This window comes from Aulostomus chinensis, chromosome 1, assembly GCF_037954235.1.
Source record: "Aulostomus chinensis isolate RoL2024-O1b breed Wild chromosome 1, RoL_Achi_v1.0, whole genome shotgun sequence".
In the NCBI taxonomy this organism is placed as follows: domain Eukaryota; kingdom Metazoa; phylum Chordata; class Actinopteri; order Syngnathiformes; family Aulostomidae; genus Aulostomus; species Aulostomus chinensis.
Window position 1 is genome coordinate 58,487,661 of NC_141320.1, and position 21,389 is coordinate 58,509,049.

Genomic DNA, 21,389 nt, shown 5'->3' on the forward strand with positions numbered 1-21,389 from the left:
AGGAAAACCATGTATCTGTATTAACTCGCATCAGAATTCAATAAAAGCAAAAAAAAAACATCAGAATTCCTGGTGTTGATACCTGACGTCCAAATAAATATAAATAATAATAATATTTCTACCGATTCAGCTCATTAATCATGCCAAAAGGTGTTTAAACCTTCAAAATTTCACCAATGGGGCTTATAAATGCAATCGGCATGACAAAATCTAGAGATAAATATTCCTATCGCATCAAATTTTTAAGAAGAAATATCCTTTTTTGGAGCTGACTGGAAAAAAAACACTACCTGATGATATTATACATTAAAAATAACGAGGAAAATGGTATTCGTGATCTAATAACTCCGTATGAAAATTGCCAAATTGAAAATTGATTCAATATTACGCATTTTAACGCTCATCTAAATACAGCAAAACGTCAAAAAGCGAGCGTTTCCATATTTTACGAGCAGAGTATAACCGTTTAACATTCATTGAGCGTTAAGGTGGTGATAAACGTCCAACACTACATGACAGGTGCGTTAAAAAACACAAATATGTCCGTTTAATAAATATTAATGGGTCATAATTACAGTAGATCAGTAACGAGTAGGTCGAAGGAGTAGGAGTCATTTTGTCGAAAATCCACGCTTCCTTTAGATTTTATTTCTTTCCTCTCAAATGTTGACAGGCGCTGAGAGGACTTAAGAACTTTCCGAATCCTTCTTAACTAGAAATTAAGTGGCCCTTAAAGATCCATAAGGGAAATTAACACTTGAGTCCTGTGGGTTGTTGTTGGGTTTTTTTTCTTATAATCATACACCTGAAGTTTTTACACACGCGTTTAAAATCTTAATTTTCACCAATCCAGCGACTGGTACATCGAATTAAAGCTCTGAGCACTCCGCTGGGGTCGCCAGGATACCGCCGCTTTGCTCGAGAGCGCCTCAACAGCGTTTCGCGACACACACACGCCGCACGAGGACTCACGCGAGCTTGTGACGCTCATGTAACGCGCCTCTTAAAACCCTAAACGGATCCCTAATCTGGAATAATCTCGGTTTCTACAAGAGCCGCGTGCGTCTCTTTGCAGCGCGCTCCTGTCGTCTTGTAAAAAATGAAAATGGAATCTCTTTCCACGTAAGGAGATTAAAACCAGTCTGTTTATGGCGCTGATGAGTCGAATCTGCTGCACCAAACACTCCTTCAGTGCGTTTTAATGAGGGCGTTTGTACTCAAACTCCATAAGATCGATTGTGGAGTAACGACTATTTAACGGCGTTAAAAATGGTCCGCCATGCTACCCGCCATTTTCTAATCAGAACTCATTTCTGCAGCGAAAAAGCATTCCTTTTCTTTTTCATCTTTTCTCTCATAATCACAGATGATCGAGTCTCTTATTTTTATTTTATTTTTTTTTCCCCGCGTTGCAGCTCTGACCATGAAAATGTTGAGCATTAATCTTAGTATCACTTAAGTGATAATTATTCCGCTCGCCACAAACCTGACGAACAAAATGGAATTCAATCAGAGCCTGTGCATAATGACAGTCATTATGAAAATAATGAATAAAAAAGTAATGATGACATCCCTATCTGCATTCAGACCCTCTTTTCTCACACATCTCCATGGTGATCTGAATTTTTTTTTTTTTCCTTTTTTTTCCAACTCTGCATTCTGGCTGGCCCACGGCCGCTTTAATCACATTGTTTATGGTAAACCAAGCGTTGTGTGGTAGCTCTGTGCTTGGATTCATTTAATTAACCACTTGAGAGGTGTAGCTGAGCCTACAGTAGTCCAGCGTCGTCTCCTGCAGTGGTGAGTGCAGGGTTATTGTGGCTGACCGGTCCATCTCTCTCTCTCTCTCTCTCTCTCCCTCCCTCTCTCTCTCTCTCTCTGCAGCTCTCTGCTAGCTCTTTGAAATGAAACATATCTCCCTCCGTGTCAGAATTTGCCTTTCCGCCGCCGACGTGAATCGGCGCCTGACAATGAGGAAGCGTATAAATTATGGAGGGAATTTTTTTTTTAAAAAATATATAAATAAATAAATAAAATAAAACATGGAGAGACGGATTATACATGCTGAAAATAAATGGTGTAAACGTAAAGATAAAATGTTGTTTTTTAACTTTTATATCCTAAAGATTTCTGGATTCAAATATCTAAAGTAGAGCCTGAATGTAGTCGGTAGAATTACATAAACATTGCTGACAAAAAGTACTTTGCGTACCAAAATTAATTCGATATTTGGAAAATGAAAAATTTACAGTGTTTTTACTGCAAATATATGAGCAGCATTTAAATGTCACGTTAATTTCGACACAGTTTAGAAGCTGTTCTTGTGTTATACATAAAATATGAATCTGAAATGCGGTGAAAAATTTGACCGATTTATGCGTGAAAGGCTCCATCATCATCGGTGACATCATCGGTTACTTTATCAGCACCGTCATTTGTTAGACGAGTGTATGTTTCCAGGTGTGGAACACACGTACCTGCATTTGTGCGTGAAATACAGTTTGTGTGTGTGTGTGTGTGTGTGTGTGTGTGTGTGTGTGTGTGTGTGTTGTGCCTGCTTCTATCTTGTGAAGCTTTTCCTTTTTTTTTTTTTTTTTGAGTTTCCACACCACAGTAGATGTGTGTGTGGTGGACCATGTCCTTGAGGTTTACTCTTTTGATTCAATAGCGCTCCACATGGATGGACTCAATCAGATACCTCAAACCCAGTGAAGGGTGATGCTCAATGAAGCTGAAGTTACACTACTGCAGCTCCACCGAGAGAAGACGACCTGCTCCTCCGACCATGTTTACATGTAAAGACACTACTTGCCAGCGCACAAACCGCAGAGAACGGGAGTTTTATGTGTAAATAACACCACTTGACGTGTTGACATGGCTACACTACTTAATTGCTGTCGCCGTGCGCGTGTTTTCTTTGTCGTTATTCTCCTCTGGAGATATTCAAGGCTACGCTTGAATTAATATATTTGATGTGCTTTTTTTTTCTTTTTTTTTTGCTGATGTTTGTTTTTTTCTCCCTACTGTCAAATCAATTTTAAAGCAAAAAAAAAAAAAAAACAGTTTTAAAAGTGTATTTAAACCTTCAGAGGCGCAACATGAGATGAGACGCGAGAAACTGAAAAGGGTGCCTGGATAGCGGGGTTTTTGTTGTTTTTTGTTTTTTTTCTGTGTCTGCAAAACATTTCCACGAACAACGCAGGCAGGCCAGAAGACTTGAAATGGCCTGAGAAGCCATTACTTCTTGAATACCTTGAGGATAATGAAAGTGGGCCAGGGGAGTGCAGAGATGGAAAACTGTGCTGTTGGAGTGCACTCAGCCATCGCAAATTTGTGTTTGAACCCATAACACTGTGGCCATGTGACAATTGATACCAAACATGGAGCCTGGGTCACTGGGGGAAGATTATTAGCTGAGTTGAAACCACAACATAAAACTAGTGCGAGGCTTCGAGTAAAGTCAGGAACTATTGTTTATCCCAATTCTGTGTGGAAGAACTCTTTTGTCTTTCTAGAATTTGACATTTTGGGAAATTATTTGCTCTCTTTATGTGATATTACACACAAAAAGCGCAATATGACTTACAAGTACCCACCATTTTTAAGCTAACATAGTCTGAGTACAAGTTGAATGCGCAAGCTAGCCACAAGTACCCACCATTTTTAAGCTAACATAGTCTGAGTACAGCTGAAGGCGCAAGCTAGCCACACTTAACCACAAAAGCTCCAGTTTATTTACTGTTAACTCAAATCAAAAGTGTTTGTGTATTAAGGATATGGATGATACCAGACGAAGCACTGGAAAGCTTGTAAACTCACATTTTTGGGCAGTTTGCAGTTGCTAGTAGCCGCTCTCCGTTAGCTGTGCGGCTAGCTGTCACTGAATCCTGGGGTCACAGAGAAATCATGAAAGAGGGAAAAAAAAAAAAAGAACTGCATTAGTTACACCAAAAAGTAAAGAATTAAAAAAGGCAAATTACACTTCTGGGTATCAAGTTTCGCTTGAAGAAAACCACCAATGTGTCACTTATGTTTGTATAAATGAATACCTTTTCTTTTTTCAACCCTAGCACCCTACTTAGTCTTTCGGCTAGGTGACGCTAACGGTCTCCTGTCTCCCAAATTAGCCATTTCTAAGATTCATTATCAGTACAAGTCATTAAATATCTCTCTTTTTTTTTTTTACGTTCTTTTTGTGAAACCGTGTCACAGTACAATCATGCTATCGGTTTCCTTGGTGTTGAGAAATAAATGTTTTGCAGCATGAAGGACTGCCCACACTATTTCTGCTGCGATTCACATGTCAATTTGTTCTAGTTCTATCTGAGAAGTGAACATTGGCTGGGAGCGGACTTCCTGATTGGTCATTTTGAAGCAGAAAAGTACGTCTGCGTGTCCTGACCTCTGCCCGTTGTTTCTTCATGCTCTGCTGTATAACAAGACCATCACACAGCACCGACGGGAGACAGGTCTCAGCTGCTCACACTCTTATCAGAATGGGTTGTACAGAGTGAGACGCCTCAAGGAAGTATCAGTAAACAACACTATAGGGTTCCAGTTGCTATATGCTCATGCAAAATTCAGCACTTTGTATGTAGACGGAGACGGAGCCAAGGCAGGAGGCAGGGGTTATGTTTTAACTGGTGAACCTTCAGTACTCCACAATTCCCCCTTTAATTCTGAAGGAAATGTTTGTGAATTTGACCCGAGAATCTGAAAGAGAAATATTAATTGCTACACTTTATACATGAAGAAATTGAAGCGGTTGCCGTTGCAGAGCTGGAGCTGTAACCAGTTATCTTCCTCTGTCTTCCTCCAAGTCCTTTAATGGTGTGATCGCCCTTAACTCCACTGTAAATCTCTCCCCAATGGCTTATGGTTCAAATTAATGGCCCTGCCATAAGTGTTTGAATTTCATGAATTGTAATAATACTTACATCACAAGACACATGAAGTCATGTCTCCCCCTCTACAGTAGAGATATGATACATTTTAGAGGGATGCACAAAGTGGTCCCCTGGTAGAGTAGTGATGTATTCTAATAGACTGTGCTGGCCAACCCCCGGGTGCAGATATTCATGATTCATATTTGAAAGCTGCAGAACATTTAAATGGGACATTAAGTGGCAAAGAAGATTAAAACATGGCGTTGTGGAAAAACTGGGGTGTAATGCTTTCTTTTCTTTTTTCTTTTTTTTTTTAAAAACCCTAATAATTCCTCCGGAGCGCTGTAAAGTCAATCTGAAATGTAAATTATCATCATTTTATTATCATTTTGTGTAAGGATGTATTAACGGGATTGATTCTGAAGCTATTGCTGATTTTTTTTTTTTCCCTCTCTCTCTCTAAGAGGTGAGCGGAGCAAGTGTGACATCACCCACTGGTGCGAGGACGGTTGGGAAGCTGCAAGTTTGGGTTCATCTGCTGCAGACATAGATGTCTATATTTAGTCCATGTACATAATTTGGAATGAATCAATCATTTTTTTTATAAAGCCCCAAAATTGCAAACCAGACTTTGCCTCAAGGAGCTGCGCATCCATCAGGATAAACTTCAGGCTGTTATCTAATTTAAATGTGTAATTATGTACAGATTCAGCCCTTAAATAGTAATAAAATGGGCAATTAACTTTATAAACCCAAATTGATTTTTGTATCAGGCTGGAACCAGGTTTATATCTGCTGTAAAGCAGAGCACCTCATCATGAGCTCGACTAATCTTTGGCTCCTCCCTCAAGTGGTCGTGAGAGGAACTGCAGTTTGTTTGTTTTTTGCCGCCTCAGTTTATAAGCCTTGACGTTAGCGCTTGAGTTCATAACGGTTCTTGACACGCTTAAGCTAACTAATGTTGAAATTCCCACCCCGACGCGATTAATGCCGATTAACATTAAAGAGCTAACGCTGCTAACAGATGCTAGCGTTCTCATTCGCTGACGTCTCTGGGCAGGAAGGCGTTTTATATTCCCCGTGCTAATTAGCAGCGGCGCAGAACGTTCATCGTTAAGCAGACGATACCCAACCTGTACAATGAATTAGATGAAAGCGACTGATTTTTAATCTGAAGCAGAACTTGGGCCTGAACCTCTCAGAAACCCTGGCCTTGCTTCAGCATCCTGCACCTCTTCGTGACCTCAAATCAGGACAAAAGAAAAAAAAAAAAAGTAGCTTTTCCCCCCCCGCGTCATGTTACCAAAACCTGCACGCGTAAGTTCACACGCTACTGCGCTAGCAACAGCGTGGCTGGCTAGACTTTGCTGCCTCTTGCTGTCAGGTTTGAAAACTGCACGTGTCGAACTGAACATGCTGGCGTGACCTGATAAATCCCCCCCCCCCCCACCCCGGCGATCCAGGACGGCGCTGTAGGCGTGATAACAGGAAGTAGCCTATTAGGTTGGATTGGTACATGCGCTGCGAATTTGGTGACAAAAGAATTCTGTCATTGCCATTTTACAACTGAATCTGTTCATTATCATAATGTGTGTTTGCGTGTGTGCGAAAGAGAGCGAGGGCATGATAGTGGATAATATAGGTGTGTGTGTGTGTGTGTGTGTGTGAGTGTGTGTGTTTGTGTGGGGAGCAGGAGGACAGACTTGATGATCCCCTGTCTCCTGGTGACTGTGTGCAGCCAGCCAGCCGTGGCGAGGCTGCCACAACTACCAGTTGAGCTCTGTCAGGGAGATGACCCACTCTCTATTCAACAAGGCCTGCCACCCTGACAGACAGAGAGCATGACGGACAGTCAGACAGGCGGGCAGAAAGACAAAAGACACAGCATGCGAATATTTAAGCTCTCGACTAAATCCGAGAACAAACTGTTTCGCAGAGGAAAAAAATGCCGTGGGTGTAATTGGACCTCAGCAGCACGGGTCAGGAGTCAATGGTCTTATTTGAGGGCTAACACCATTTAAGACTAATTTAAGAGTATGTGTTATTGTGCCTTAAACTAAGTTTCTTACCTGATCCGTTGCAGAGGTCCATTGTGCTTTTAAAAGAGACCTGCTGCCCTGCAAAAGGCCATCTAATGGTTTTTCAAACCCACAGTATTACTTTAATGTGCTGTAGATCAAAGGATAAAACTACCACTCCTGCAAATGGGGGGGTGAAGTGCAGAGATTTGAAATTTTCTTCATGAGGAGCTCACGTGGGTTCTAAGTGTTGCAAATTCACGATTTAACAGCATTTAAGGAACGATCTAAGCACCGAAACTGTACGCCATCGCTTCTATTTAGCAAATGGATGAATTTATGAATTGTATCATAAATGTAGAGGGAAGAAAATCCTCTCGCTTCCAGGTCGAAGGATTTTTTTTCCCGCGTGCTGAACACAGTTTCGTGGCACGAAACAAGCTCCTTTTTCAGAAAGCCTTTCTCATACTGGGTGCGGTAGTCGGGAAACAACGAGTTGTAAGCAAAATATAAAAGTTGTCTGGTGTTGTACGGCTCGGTTCCGTAAAAAGACATAGAACATAGGCTTGAGCTGCAAAAACAAAAGAGAATGAGGTGCTTTAATTTCACAAAAAATCAAATAATAATAATAATAAAAGTGAGAAAGCAAAGTCAGACTTTTACAGCGACAGGAAAAGCATTTTTAGCCTCCCGACACACTCGCAGTCACTCTGGCACCGTCGTGAACAAAGATCTCGAAATCTTAAGACCATCCAACTACGAATTAATCAGTTCATCCTGAATATTTTGTTTTAAAACCCCGACATTCTACCGGCAATTATTAAACCGAAAAAACTCCATATAATACAGAAAAACCTTAAATATCAATCAAAAATGAGCAATGGCGCCTGGGATCTGCTCAGAATGGTATCTTCCACCACCGGCACACAGGCGTGTAATTGCTCCGGCCTCCGTGAAAGCTGCCAGCACGCATTGGCTCGGTTTAGCACTCAGGAACTGAAGAGGAACGTCAGATGATCACAATATAAAAGACTTTCTAGCAAGACGACAGAAAAACAACAACAGTGGATGCTTGTGAAGTGGTGTGTTTTTACACCAGTGTGGTTTATTGTGGCGCGCGCACTCACCAGAGGGGGAATAATGGGTTCGGTTGCCTGCTTGCAAGCGTATCCCTCGGTGTTGTCGTTATCAAGTGCAACCGGCGGGGAAGTGCGAGGGCCCGCGCGTGGATGTTTTTCAAAAAAAAAAAAAAAATAAATTTTTGACTCATGCAAAAGAGATTCAATGCACAAATCAGGAGATGGGAACACATTCGGCGAAAACCAAACTCATCTTTCTGCTGACCGCGTCTCGAACAGCCGTTACTCCTTATGCCAAAACATATTCACAATAATGTGTATGTTGCCAGGGTAACTGCTGGTTGTGTTTGTCGTGAATTCAGGGGAAACTAATTGCGAATAGTTTAGCTGTTTCCTGTGGAACTCCGTCAAAGTTGGAGCGACGCCACGCGTTTGTTACAGCTGAGGTTTTAGTGAGGGGTTCTCTGCATCGGAACAAATGTTTATTGGATTTTTCATTATAAACCAGGAACTTTCTACTGTGTGTGTGTGTGTGTGTGTGTGTGTGTGTGTTCTCAGTGACTGCTGCTCCAGTCTACCCATGCTGCGCTGTGTCCATTTTGTCATTGGTGTCTTTGCGAGGAGGTGGAAGTGTGTAAGTTGCAGGGTCAAGACCCGGGCTGGAGGCTTGTCCCTGGGGAGCTCGCCTCCAGCGTGGCCAACTAACACCACAAACAATTAAAAAAAAACCTCCCCCCGACCCCCCCTACCCAACTCAACCCAGCTCAGGCTGGAGAAAATGCTGCTGCACAGGATTCCACACTCGGTATCTGGTCTATAACGATGTCGAGCAACGCTGAAGATGGAGAGGCAGAATCAATACGGCTACAGCCTGTGGACCAACGTGGAAGCAGAGGGCTATTATTAGGACGTCCTTTCTTTACCACCTGAGCCACACTTAGGATAGTCACACACACACACACACACACACACACACACACACACACACACACACACACACTCTTGTACATTCAACTCTTCCTCAGCTCATAAAGCGTCTCCACAAGAGGAAATAAATGCTTTAGACTGCGCCGCTCCCGTTACAACAAGTTCTCCCTCCACTTAAGTCTGCCGCAAAATTAAAAACGACTTGTGAGCGAAGAAATAATTCAGTCATCGTTGTGTTTGATGCAACGCAGACACAGAGCGGGCCTCGCATCCGGAGCCATGTCTGTTTGAATTAAAGTATCTGCTTTTATTAGTGGAGTGGACACAGATAGCGCACCAGCTAGTCAGTAAGATAACCAGTCAGCCAAGTTATCTCTCTGGGCATATGCTGAGTCCACTGCTCCAGAGCCCCACTGTCAAAGCCATTGTGAATCCTAATGATCACAGCGCATCCCAACCGCTCAAAACACACAAACACACACACACGCCGGCATACATATATACACGCACGCACACACACACACGCTTCGCTCCAGGGGTCCTGACAAAACAGGAGACGGTGGGGACTCGTCAGAAGACAGCGCTACCGGTGCGCTCCACCTGCTCACTGATTCTTACGCCTGGAGGAGCCTGAAGGCACTGCCATCACACACTCTCCCTGTCCGGGGCACGCACACACACACACACACACACACATAAATATAAAATCAATAGACATACACATATGCCCATAACAGACACACATAGATCCACAATGCACAGATACACCCAGATCACCTCCACTCCTTCTTACCTCCCACTTCTCTTCCTAACGTCCTTTTTCCGCACCCTCTACCCATATCCTGTTGTTTGTCCTCCTCACCCCTCAGCACCCCCACCCCCACCCCCACCCCCAACTGCACAACATACACAACCTCACCTGTCAGGTAACATCAGAGAAAAGGAGAATTGAAGAGACGTGACAGTGTGCTAAAGGAATTGTGTGCCAGAAACACAGAGCTCTCCCCCTCTTTCTTACTCTCTCTCTCTCTCTCTCTCTCCGTTCACCTCTGCTGTGCTGGAACACAACGAGCTGCAGCCCCTCACCTTTGTTTAGGATCAGACCTGTTTGTAGAATGCTGGAGAACCTCCAACACTCACAGTGGTGAAGACACACTGAGGAGAGCAGAAATATATATTCCAGAGTTGAGACGAAGTTCCAATAATCAATAAGCAGAGAGAGGAAGAAACAAAAATGGAAGGAGGAAAGAAAGTATGGGGTAGGAAGCCAACACACGAAGCCCAAAGGCCTTTTCACTATCCATCAAATTCAACAAGTTGGCCTGAGAGCTTACAGCTGCCATATGTGGTGAACAATTTACACCGAAAAGTCCAACAAGTCAGCAGCAGCCCGGCGGATATTTCATCAGGAAAAAGAAGAAAAAAAATCACCATGAAAATCTTCAATGCTGTTTGAAATACAGTTAACAGTGATTCATTCATTGGTGTGTGTGTGTGTGTGTGTGTGTGTGTGTGTGTGTGTGTGTGTGTGTGTGTGTGATAAGAGGCCTTATCTGTCAGAATCAAATCATTGTCAACCATATCCACATAGGTTGCTATGGAAACGATACAAGTTCTTGGTAATCAGCACTAACTTTTCACAGGGGTAGCTCAGTTACTCCTCACATGGTAACATGACGCATCGATGATGTATTTGCGGTGATATTTTTTGGAGTAACTTGCGCCAGTAACAAGTGATGCAACCCGCCCAGGCACTAAAGAAGGAACCGCCAAGATCAAAGGGAGGAGTCTAAGATCAAAGTCAGAGATCAAAGCTCAACTTCCGACCACGACTAGTCAAAATCAATAAAATGTCATTGGTTAACATGTATGAAAGATGCAGTACTTCGTAAAATCTGAGCCTTACGGATTAATGAGTGAGGTTCGAAGGGTTTAACCTGTTGACTAATGATCATGTTGTTAACTAGTGTACAAAGTATGGCCACTAGTTAACAACTGAGCTGATTCCATGTTTGACTATTTACATGCGAGAGTTTGTGAAGCTCACAAGTTAACCAGAAGACTTCTGGCTCTGGTTACTAATTAATTCCAGACGCCACTAGAACTTAAAAAATTAGTCGGGACTTAAGTGCTACTACTGCAGCACCCAGTGCAACTGGTAAGGCTTCCGTTGGTACTAGTCGGATGAGAGTTCCGGTGGTTGCTGAAAAAAAAAACATGACTGGTAAGAGTTCTTGTTCAACTAGTACAACAAAATGATGAATTAGTACAACGAAGCGTAACCTCATCAGAGAAAACAGATATCTGATATCAAGAATATGGGATAAATGCTCAAAAAGTTCGCCGTTGACGGTTGGTCTTTGTGGGTTTGTTCTACTCCTCCTAAGCAACTTGGAAGTTGTTCGGGGCTTCACCACAAGTTGAACACGTCTTAAATCTCAGCAGCTCGAGAAAAAAAACACGTAGAAAATTTTAACGTTGCGGACCTCATGCTCCTTTGCTCTCCGGTAAAAAAAAATTTCTAGTTTTATTATGAAAAGTATCCAATTTTCTCAATTTGTTTCACTTCCTGTGTGTAAGGTTTTCACTTCTCGTTATTAGTCAGTCCTCGTCTGTTCCCTTCATCTCCTCAGGCAATTGACTCCTTGCCTGCCCTCATTTTCTCCCACCTGTGTCTTGCGGTACGTGTGATATATCCTGTATTTCCATGTTCTCTTTGTGCCTTTGTCAGATCCTGTCTTTAATTTTTTTTTTTATTAAATTTAAAGTTGTACACTCTGTCGCCTAATGATTTCTTGAATGGAAAAGCCACTAAGGGTTATGGGGCTAGGATTTTCTTTTTAATTTGTTGTTTATCATCATCATTATTATCATCATTATTATTATTATTATTATTATTATTATTATTATTCACATATAGATCAGAAATAGGAAGTTAGAGGTGAGAATTTCCCTTTATAGAGCACAAATCATTCAACCATAATTGGTCAAAGCGGCTCACTAACGCTGAATGATCGGTGGTTGTGTGTTGTGGATAATGGCAGCAACCCCGAGGAAGAAGGATCTTAATTGTCATTGTCAATAAACTGGGGGGATCAACTTGAGATCTTCCCGCCAGCATCTTGATCAGAGCACTTACAAGAGGATTAAGCTAACACATAAGTCTTTGATGGTGGAGGAAAACGACACCCCCAAAGGGAGTCCATATAGATACAAGGAGAACATGGAACCTGCACTCAAATAAAGTAAATTGAATTAACGTCCGATGTGAAGTGAAATTAAATGCGTGTGAGGCATCATTATGCAATACATACCACCTGCTCACCCGCTCCCCACAACCCTCGAATATTTCTTACACATAGATAAAAGGTTACTTAAAGGTGCGCACACTGTCGGTCCATTTATTTGTCCAAGGCCTTTGACACTGTTGACCATTCCATTCCATAATTTAAAATAATCCGGTCTGATCTGTTTGTAGTCAGATTATTAGTCAGCCAGAACACAGTGAGCTCAGTTTGTCTTCCAGTTATCTTAAGACAAAAGGAGTTCCCCAGGGGTTCTGTACCTGGACCCCTACTGTTTACATTTATTTAAATCATCTTTGTGATAATTTATGTAATTCTGCATCCCTTTCATGTAGATATCATGATCTGTTACTCATAAAGTACACAAGCGTTATCATACATCAGAGCGTGTCGATGAAACAACGTTTTTAAGGTAAAAAGGTAATTGAAGTGCAGTTTTTTTTTTTAACTAATGTTGGACTATGGTGACCTGCTGTCAATGAATGCCCCTGACTAGCGCCCTGATAGTAATGCTTCAATTTTTATCAGGGGTTTTGAAAATATTGCACGATACTCTACTTTGTACAGTTCTTCTTGTAATAACATTAAATCTTACAATATGCGGCAGCTGATAGTCACCAGAGTGGGAACAGTCCTAACGCAGTACGGAGACGGACTTGGAAGTGTCAGATCGGACTACTTTGGGAATTTAAGTCATAGCTCATTCAAATCCTTTTTATGAAATTGTATCTTTTTTTGCTCTCATTTTGATTTTAATCTTTAAGGGTCATAACTAGACGTTGTCTCTCGTTTGAGTCGTACTTATTCATCTGGTTAAATAAAGAATGCATACATTACAAAAAAAAACACAACCCGACAGCATGCAAAGCTCAGTGCAGCAATGGCCAATGGCACAGTCAAGCAAACCTTACGGCGCAGACTTGTGCGTTGCCTCCTGCTTTGGAGAGAACGTTAAAAGCTTTCGCAACTAATTGGTTCCCCGGCCTCCTGTTTGTCATGGCGCAACGCTGCAATCAGTGCCCTCCATCAACTCCTCCAGAATTGGGAAGTGAAACAACAGGGTGGTTGGCTTGTGTCACACCAAATAGACTGTCAGTCGGGTATTAGTGAAGACTGATGCCACACATTAATCACTTACGGAGGGGGGGAGGGGGTCCATTTCTGTCCTGATCTGCCCTTCCCCTTGTTTAGTAGCTTTAAGTCATTACAAAAAATAAACTACTTCAATTATCATAAACAAAATGACTCCTAAGTTTCATTTACTTCTCACACTCCACGTTGATTCCAGTTTCTTTATTCCGTTTACTTTGAGGGAGCGCACCGGCATTTATATTGAAGAGAAGCCCTTCACACAGATTTGAGGGGCTATTTGCAAGTTAGAGAATGTCCTCTTGAACAATAACTACCTATTTCTAGTGTTCGTTATCCTCTGTATCCACAAGAGCTATTTTCACTAAAGGGGGGGGGGGGGATGATTTTGCTTCATCAGGAATAAGTGGATCTTCTAAAAACAGTCATTTTGTTTTGCACGTCTTCCTCCCGGCCCCTACACCCACCCCACCGCCCCCCACCCCTCACACCTCGAGAGACAGAGCGGGCTGAATCTCTATGTGAAGTGCCTCTTAAAACTTACATCATGCATTGTTTCACTGGCTGGCATGTTTAGCAGGCTCTTGGCCCATTTGGGTGCTGGATTGAGTGTGTGTAGGTTAGTGGGTGGGCAGCAGGAGTGGGCTCTCTGCAAGGGGCAGTAGATGCTGGAGTTCCTAATAGAATGTAATTGAAAATGAGCACTTAGAAGCTGCTGGCTTTTATTTTCCTCACGCTCAGCGATGGGCTGTGGTAATCATGTGCTAGACTTTTGTACTCAACTTGCATTGGAAGAGCTCATTAGCGAAAACTATGCAGAATATAGGTGTTCCATATACATTCAAAAAGAAACGGGCCATGCGGACTGCTTAGGGATTTCCTTTGCAGAATTTGTACTGAACAACTTGTCGCTGCGCTAGCCTTGAAACTTTTACTTAAATGTGACAAAATTTTATGAGTAGGCTGCCAGAGGATGTGAAGTGGATGGTTCACAGAAAAAGCCTCCACTTCAGTATTCCTACTCTTTCTCTGTTTTCCATGGCTGTTGGGACAAATGGTACCCTGAGCTACTTTTGTCACCCTTAGATAGATTTGAGGTTTCAGCAGATGCTTCCCAGAGAATGAGGCCTTGTCTCATTTGTGCAAGTTGAGAAGCAAAAAAACAAACTCTTAAGAATAGGTTGAGGATGAGGTATTGTCACCGCACTGAAGGACATGCTGTCAGGAAGTGGGAAACGGTGAAAAGGTCAGAAAATTGCATTGAATGGCATCACTGCTATTTGCGTCCTTTGTGCTCGTTGAGAGTGTGCTGATACACATTTCACGCGCGAGAATAGACTTGGGAGGGGTAATAAATTGATTTAAAGAGCAGAGAGATGAGAAGAAAAGAGTAAGACAAGAGAGGAGTTAACTGAAAAGTAGCAGGGGTGCAAACTTGTCATCTTTCAATAGAAAACTGGCGGTTTTTGAATGCGAAATACTTCGTTTGTGCGGATGTGTTAAGATGTCAGGGTCTGTGGGGAGGATGAAATGAGAACTTTCTCCACCCATTTGGAGTTGAACTGTACCGCAACTAGCAAAGTGAACACGCATCTTGACTCCCTGCTTTAAGGGATCTTACTGTATTATTAACTTCCATGATTGTGGTTCAAGTTTGAGGACATTATTTTAACCGATACTTCACCCAAAAAAAGTATATTTTGCTTTTCAAGTACTCACAAATAAGTGTCTTGAGCTAGCAAATATGTTTTATGTTGTTTTTTTTTTAACCTGATTCCAGAATGCAGAAAGAACCAGCCATGTATATTTAGCTTGAAGCTAATGGCGACTGATGCTAACAACTGAAAAATCCCTTCAAGAACATCCGTGCTCGGAAAACCCAGAAAGATCTGAGCTGAGAAGAAAGCAAGACACCTCCAAAATAACACACGCATTCACAGTTTTAGTTAGCCGTCAGTCACCGTTAGCTCAAAGCTAACGGTGACTGACTGACATTCTAGAGTGACAGACAAGTAACGCAGGAGTGTAAATCATCTTAGCGAGCTCAAGACACCCATTAGAGGAAGACAAAATATTTTCAGGTAGAATTGTTTGAACGGATGCCTCCTAACATTACTTACGGAGCAGTAAGATTACCCTTTAAATTCCAAAAAATAAAGGCTTAAAGATTACATTTCTTTGTTAACCGGAAAGAGTGAAATGATCCTGTTCCACTTCTGATGCGTTGTAGTGGTTCACCAACGACAGAACTTCAAGTCTATAGCTGTCGGCCTCACTCAATCAGTCCCAATATCTTGCTCCAGGAAACAGAAGCTGTGGTGCTGCCGCTTAGCGCCAGGATAATGATCAGATTAAAAGCTTTGACTGGTGAGATTTGGACTAATGCCAGGTGATGGGAGCAATTCGCTGCCCAATCAACGAAGGAGGTAGAGGAGCCCCATTGGCTGCTGGTTACAGTGGGGAGGGGGATACGGGGGGCTAAGACACCGAGTTTGGAGGCATCCCAACCCTAAAAATCATCTGGTGATTCAACAGTTCCTGCTGTCAGGTTCTATCATCGTCCTTGTCGCTTCACTCTGGTTCTGTCTTTGTCCCTTAGTCCCGTTCTTCGTCTAATCAAGTCCTGTCCCTGTCTTTCTCACTTTCACTCAAAATAAAAAATAGATGGTCAGCAGAAGGCCTTTTCGCTGAGAAATATTACTGTGTTTGGCTTTAGTCTCACACACACACACACACACACAGAGTAAAGCTCACAGTAGAAATAAAGAGAAGGAAGTGAGGTTGAGCAGAGACTCTGATGTCTTTGTCAGGGAGAGAAAGACAAGAGTGGCCCAGCGAGCTAATCATCGATCCGATGATTAAGGCAGATGAGGAGGGCTTTTTTCCCCCAGTGAAGGATCTGATTGTTGGTCTCCTCCCGCCTGGTGTCCAGGGAGCACGCCGGCGGCAGCGGCTCAGGATCGATACACTCGATCACGGCTGAGAGGGGCAGCGTCAGTCACGCTGTGCCAGACTATTAGAACCAAGTAGGCGGACAGTGAATAACTCCATGCTTCTCCAGTCCCGCCTCACTCCACAGGGGGAGGCCATGAAGTGCCTGACTAGCTGGATGGAGTGTGTATGAGCGTGTGTGTGTGAGAGTGAGATTGTGCGAGTGAATGTGTCACACCTGCTTCCTGTTTAGTCAAAAGGTTACGCGAGTAATATCGAGACGCGCCGCACATTTGTGAGAGACCAGTCTAAGACTCACCCGTGGAACAAGGTGAAGTCGTCGCCAACGTTTTAGCAAATTTGTGAAAAAAATTTGGGAGAAACATTTTTTGTGTGTGGTTCTGACACTGGGGAGCTCTTAACCTTGAGTTAACAGAGTAAAACTGGAACGGTGGTAGCGTGTTTTTGTTTTTGTTTTTTTGCTCCACCTGCATTCCTCCGCACAAACCCTGCGAGACGTCCGGTTTTGCACGATCGTGACATCATCTTTTTTTTCTTTTTTTTTTAAAGGGCGCGTTTTTTTTGCATTATCGGTCGTTTTCAGCCCGAAGAAATTAATCCGAATAAATCCGAAACAACAACAAAAAAAACGGGAAAACGGCACTGATATTTCTGCCTGAGTCGAGAACCAGGCGCCGTTGCGACACAGCGCGATGGATTAAAGTCACAGAAATGTCCTGAAAACTTCAAACGGGTTGCCTTAGTTGATCACCAAACTTTTTTTTCTCTTCGCACCTGATTCCTTTTTTCCTGTACTCCGCGGAACATTAATTAGAGGGGAAAAGAATCCTTTTAAAAATACAGCGATGACAGCAAAGCCGTTAGAACCCGTGAAGCACATACCAACAAAGACGCACCTTTTTATTTTAGTCACGCGTTCATTGTTGGGATGAAAACACCACTCTACTTTTTAAACTACTGTATTGTAAGAAACATGTTGTAAAATCAATAAAAGACTCTTCAGCTGCGCCCCGTCCTTGTAAGACAAAAGGCGACATTCCAGCTTTTCAACACAGTCTTTGGACATGAAATAGTACTTAAGATACACTGACTTGCACGGGGAAAAAAAAAATCCTATTTGGTTTGTACTTGTACTTAAAAAAACAGTAATTGTGCATTCCTGAAGTTTAAAGAGAGTTATAACATTCAAATGAAATCGTATCAACCGAGACTTCGACGGGAGTGCCTGGCGAAAGTGAAGGGCCGGATTTAATTTGACAATTTCACGACTGAAACCGACCACTTCGCCTGTCGTGATGTTCTCCGTATTTTGCGGGAAAATGACCGAATAAATGTTTTCTTCAGATTTTTGTTGTTTTATTTCATTCCTCCTTGCGTTTTTCTCCTTCTCTTCCTTATTTTCTCCACTCCTCCTCCTTCTTGAGAAGCCGTGATGTCGCTTCCTATACGTTTTCAATTACAGTTTAAATTCTTTTCGGAGGCGTGTCAAAGTTCTTGACGGAGGGTCAGGGTTTTGCGAAATGTTGACAACCAAACGAGGCAGGGAAACGGGAGATGCTGTATCAAGTAAAGCCTTAAAACTCCTGAAAACACTTAAAAAGTGGAAAAGTACCACAAAACCGGTGAGCTCACAGTATAAATGTACTTTCATGAACTACAAAATGGGTTGGAAGTACATAAAGTGAGTATACCTGGGAATAATTTCGAGTTATTCAAAATCCGGAGCCTTCAAAGTCAGTGGGATTATTGAATGTGTTTAATCAGGTTCTATCTTAAGATATTTTTTGTTTCATTGCCAAAAATAAGTCACATGAGAGAATTCCGAAGTATTTTCATGCATCTTTAAAAAGCCTACAAGTGGATAAATGAGGTTTGAGAGGTGATGGTGGGTATCAAACACCACAAGTGTGATGCCAGCTGTTGTGACAGGTGATGTCAGGTGGCCACTGCGCGGTTTGTCGATTCGAAAAGGGTTCGGCTTGATCTGCGGTACTCATGCGCCATCCATCAAATACCGACTCGACGCTTCTGGGAGACGCCTGAATGTGCGCTTCTGACGGAAACTCCAACCTCTATCCAGAATGGATGCCATCAGCTGTGACTGTTGGAAATGAGAGAAAAGTCTCATATCATCATATTTGTATCAAACAATAAACCAAACCCTCCAGGTGGAGGGAACCCGTGCTCACTTCCTGGTAGGACTTAAAAAAATTCCCCATCTCTGCTGCAAACAAAAACTCGTGTGCTTAAAAGTCGAGCTCTATCAAACTTAGAATATCCTTACATTTAGTCCCAAGAGGTACTGAAGTAGTACATTTAAAGTAATACTAGTTAGTACATTGCCAGCGAGTTTTGCTGTTCTGGGAGACGCCAGGAATTCTGGAATTTACAAGGTATCCGAAGCCAAACCGCGTCGTCCTGAGAGAAAGACTCGTTAGCGCGGACGGAAAGAAAAAAAGGAGAAGAGGAAGAGGAAGAGGAGGAAGGGAGGACAGCGCCGTTCTGACAGATGTGTCCCTGACAGACAATGGATGGGCCAGGTCCATCTGGACGCCGCAGCCCTGGACCAGTATGATGTATACATCTTCACTAGCCAATGGGTGTCATCAATCGCTCGTTCGCCACGGTGACCGGCGGTGACAGCTAGCCAAGGACCAGATCCGCCATCCATCCTTCCATCCATCTTTATCTTTGTCATTAGGGATGCAAGTACATACGACGCGTGACTGGGATTAGTTTCCATAATGAGATCACGTCCGAACAACTTTTTTTTTTTCAGTAATATTTTTTTGTGTCATACTTTAACTCAAATTAAAAGACAAATAAGAATAAATCAAGAAATCCCGGAAAACATCTTTATCATCTCGAGGAGGCAAAACTGAAGTGAATCCTCTCCTACGGATGCGACTATGGATTAAATATTGCATTTAAAATGTTGATGAATTACGTGTTACTCCGATGTGTCGGTCAGTACATTTTTGTACCGCTCTCTCCTCTGTAGCCTGTGTACTGACACATGGCGCAAACATTTTTGACCCTTCAGCGTGGACTGTTACAGCCTAGGCTCCGCCGACGTCTACGCTACTCGTTCTTGCACAAAATGGAGGATAAATTGATTTAAACGTCACTAAACCTCTTTGAAACGACGACAACGAGCTGCGTGACGCTTCCGCGTCCAAGCTACAGTAGCAAAGGGCTAACCGTGCTAACCGCGGAGCACGCCCAAAAGCTTCGGAACCAGTCTTCCGGAACATTCCTTCCGATTTCATGGACTTTTCGGTTGGAAGAAAAAACCCGCGACACAAACCTGCAACTCATTTCACATTTTTTTTCTTGCCGGTTTATGTTTTTTTCTGATTATCATCATTTTTATCAAGAAGAACTGCTTTTTCCAAAATGGGTTATTTTCTTTGTGTGACAGTGAATATTCTCTTCTATGGTGAATACAGGAAATACCTTGTTAGACACAGTTTAACAAGTACAGACATATTTTTTATTTTTGTATGTGTGCATTAACTGATAGTACATTTTATTTTTCTTATCTATACGCCTATCCCGAGGATTTGGAATTCAATAACCTTTTATACTTCCTGCTTTTGAGTTGAGTGTTTGCAGAATTCCTCTCTAAACTCCGGCTTTTAGAAAAAAAAAAAAAAGAACAAAATCGCAGACAACCTTGTCAGTTGAGCAGTGGAGATGCAAAGAGGAATTGGAGGAACGGCCTTGCTGCAGGACCATTCTGAATATGTTAACAGCTCTGCTTCCCTTGAACTGTCACAACCTGAAAATCCACGGTGTTAAGAGCTTCACATGCAGGGAGCCATGAATATCTACCGTTTCCATAGACTTGGCCGCACACGCTCTTAAAAAGCACTTGTTGTAATACATGACCAATTTCCCGGCAGCGAGTGCAGAGGAGTATTAACATCTCCTCAGCCTGGTTCAGTTTAATGTGATGGAGATGTTATTAGAGCCATCACAGGCCCCAATGAATGGTCGGTGGAAACGCCACAGCAGGAGAGAGAGAGTAGCAGGGGGGGTGTGGGGGGTGGGGACACATCGACCTTCGCCTTACCAAGGACAAGGACACTTGTGCTCATAAAAAGGGGTGGTCCACTTGTTCACACTAGCCGTGGCTGCTGAACCAAGCCTTGGAGTCAGGCTCTCACGATTGATTCTCCTGCGCTTGGATTTAAGTCCGGACTAAAGACGGGAAGTAGATTCATCGATGAGAGCGCGTCTTCTGACGGTATCGTTCATGAAGGAACGTCATTAACGGCTGCTTCTGCTCAGCTCACACTAGTTCAGTGAATATGATTCATATTTGTGTCCTGCATCATCATAGCGGGGAGGGGTGGTGGTGGTGGTGGGGCGGCCAGTTCTCCCCGTGACAAGAGGTGCTCTCTTCTTTGAACACCTCTCCTGCCCGCCGCGCCGCCCCCCCCCCCCCCCGTGCTCCCTTTGAAGTATAATTATTTCACTTTAATTAGAAGCGAATCATGCTTAGTAAACACAAAAACACGCTCTCTTCAGATTAATAAGCCGCGGTAATGCGTTAGGCACGGGGAGTTGCTTTGAATGGCTTTTTGGCTCCGCTCCAATTTAGGCATGATTCTCATTGTGCCGCGGCTCCCCAGCCTTGACGGAGCGACCGGCCGACGAGCCGCGGCGGAGAGGAGAGCGAAGATAAAGCAGAGAAGCAGGTCCGACACGGAACAACACTATTGTCTCAACGCGGAACATGTTGTTCTTTGTTGTCTGAGCTTAATAATACATTTGTTCCAATCTGGAAGACAAACATTAGACGTGAGGGACTTCTGTTGAAAGTCCAGACTGAGTAACTGACGCAGGAAATGCAACATTTTAGGAATTTCTTTTTTAAAACCTTTAAAACGAGACAAAGCGGATGTCCGAATGGACGTTAAGAGAGAAAAGTCTCATAGCAAACAATCTTTAGAAGAATCCAACAACCTTTTCCTAACATGCTCAATTATACTATCAAACCAGAAAGATAAAATGCTCTAATATTTACTTGGCGGGTTTCAACAGCTATGCAAAGGGAGCGGAGGGTGTGTGTGTGTGTGTGTGTGTGTGTGTGTGAGGGGAAGGGGGGGGGGTGTCGCTCTCCCCAGC

At 42.9% G+C, this 21,389-nt stretch overlaps 1 protein-coding gene across 4 annotated transcripts in view; it reads right to left on the minus strand.

Annotated features, from left to right (window-relative positions):
• Positions 1-21,389, minus strand: part of LOC147272446 (fidgetin-like) — a 63,825-nt gene that overhangs the window by 37,701 nt on the left and 4,735 nt on the right. Inside the window, exons 1-2 of one of the 4 annotated variants that reach the window (XM_086218641.1) lie at positions 4,938-4,985; positions 3,820-3,887 (exon numbers count right to left, since the gene is read on the minus strand). The gene's annotated coding sequence lies outside the window, so the exon portion shown is untranslated. Of the gene's footprint in view, positions 1-3,819; positions 4,271-4,402; positions 4,661-4,937; positions 4,986-21,389 lie in introns of those variants that run through there. The other 3 variants (XM_086218566.1, XM_086218492.1, XM_086218718.1) reach the window with 3 other exon arrangements.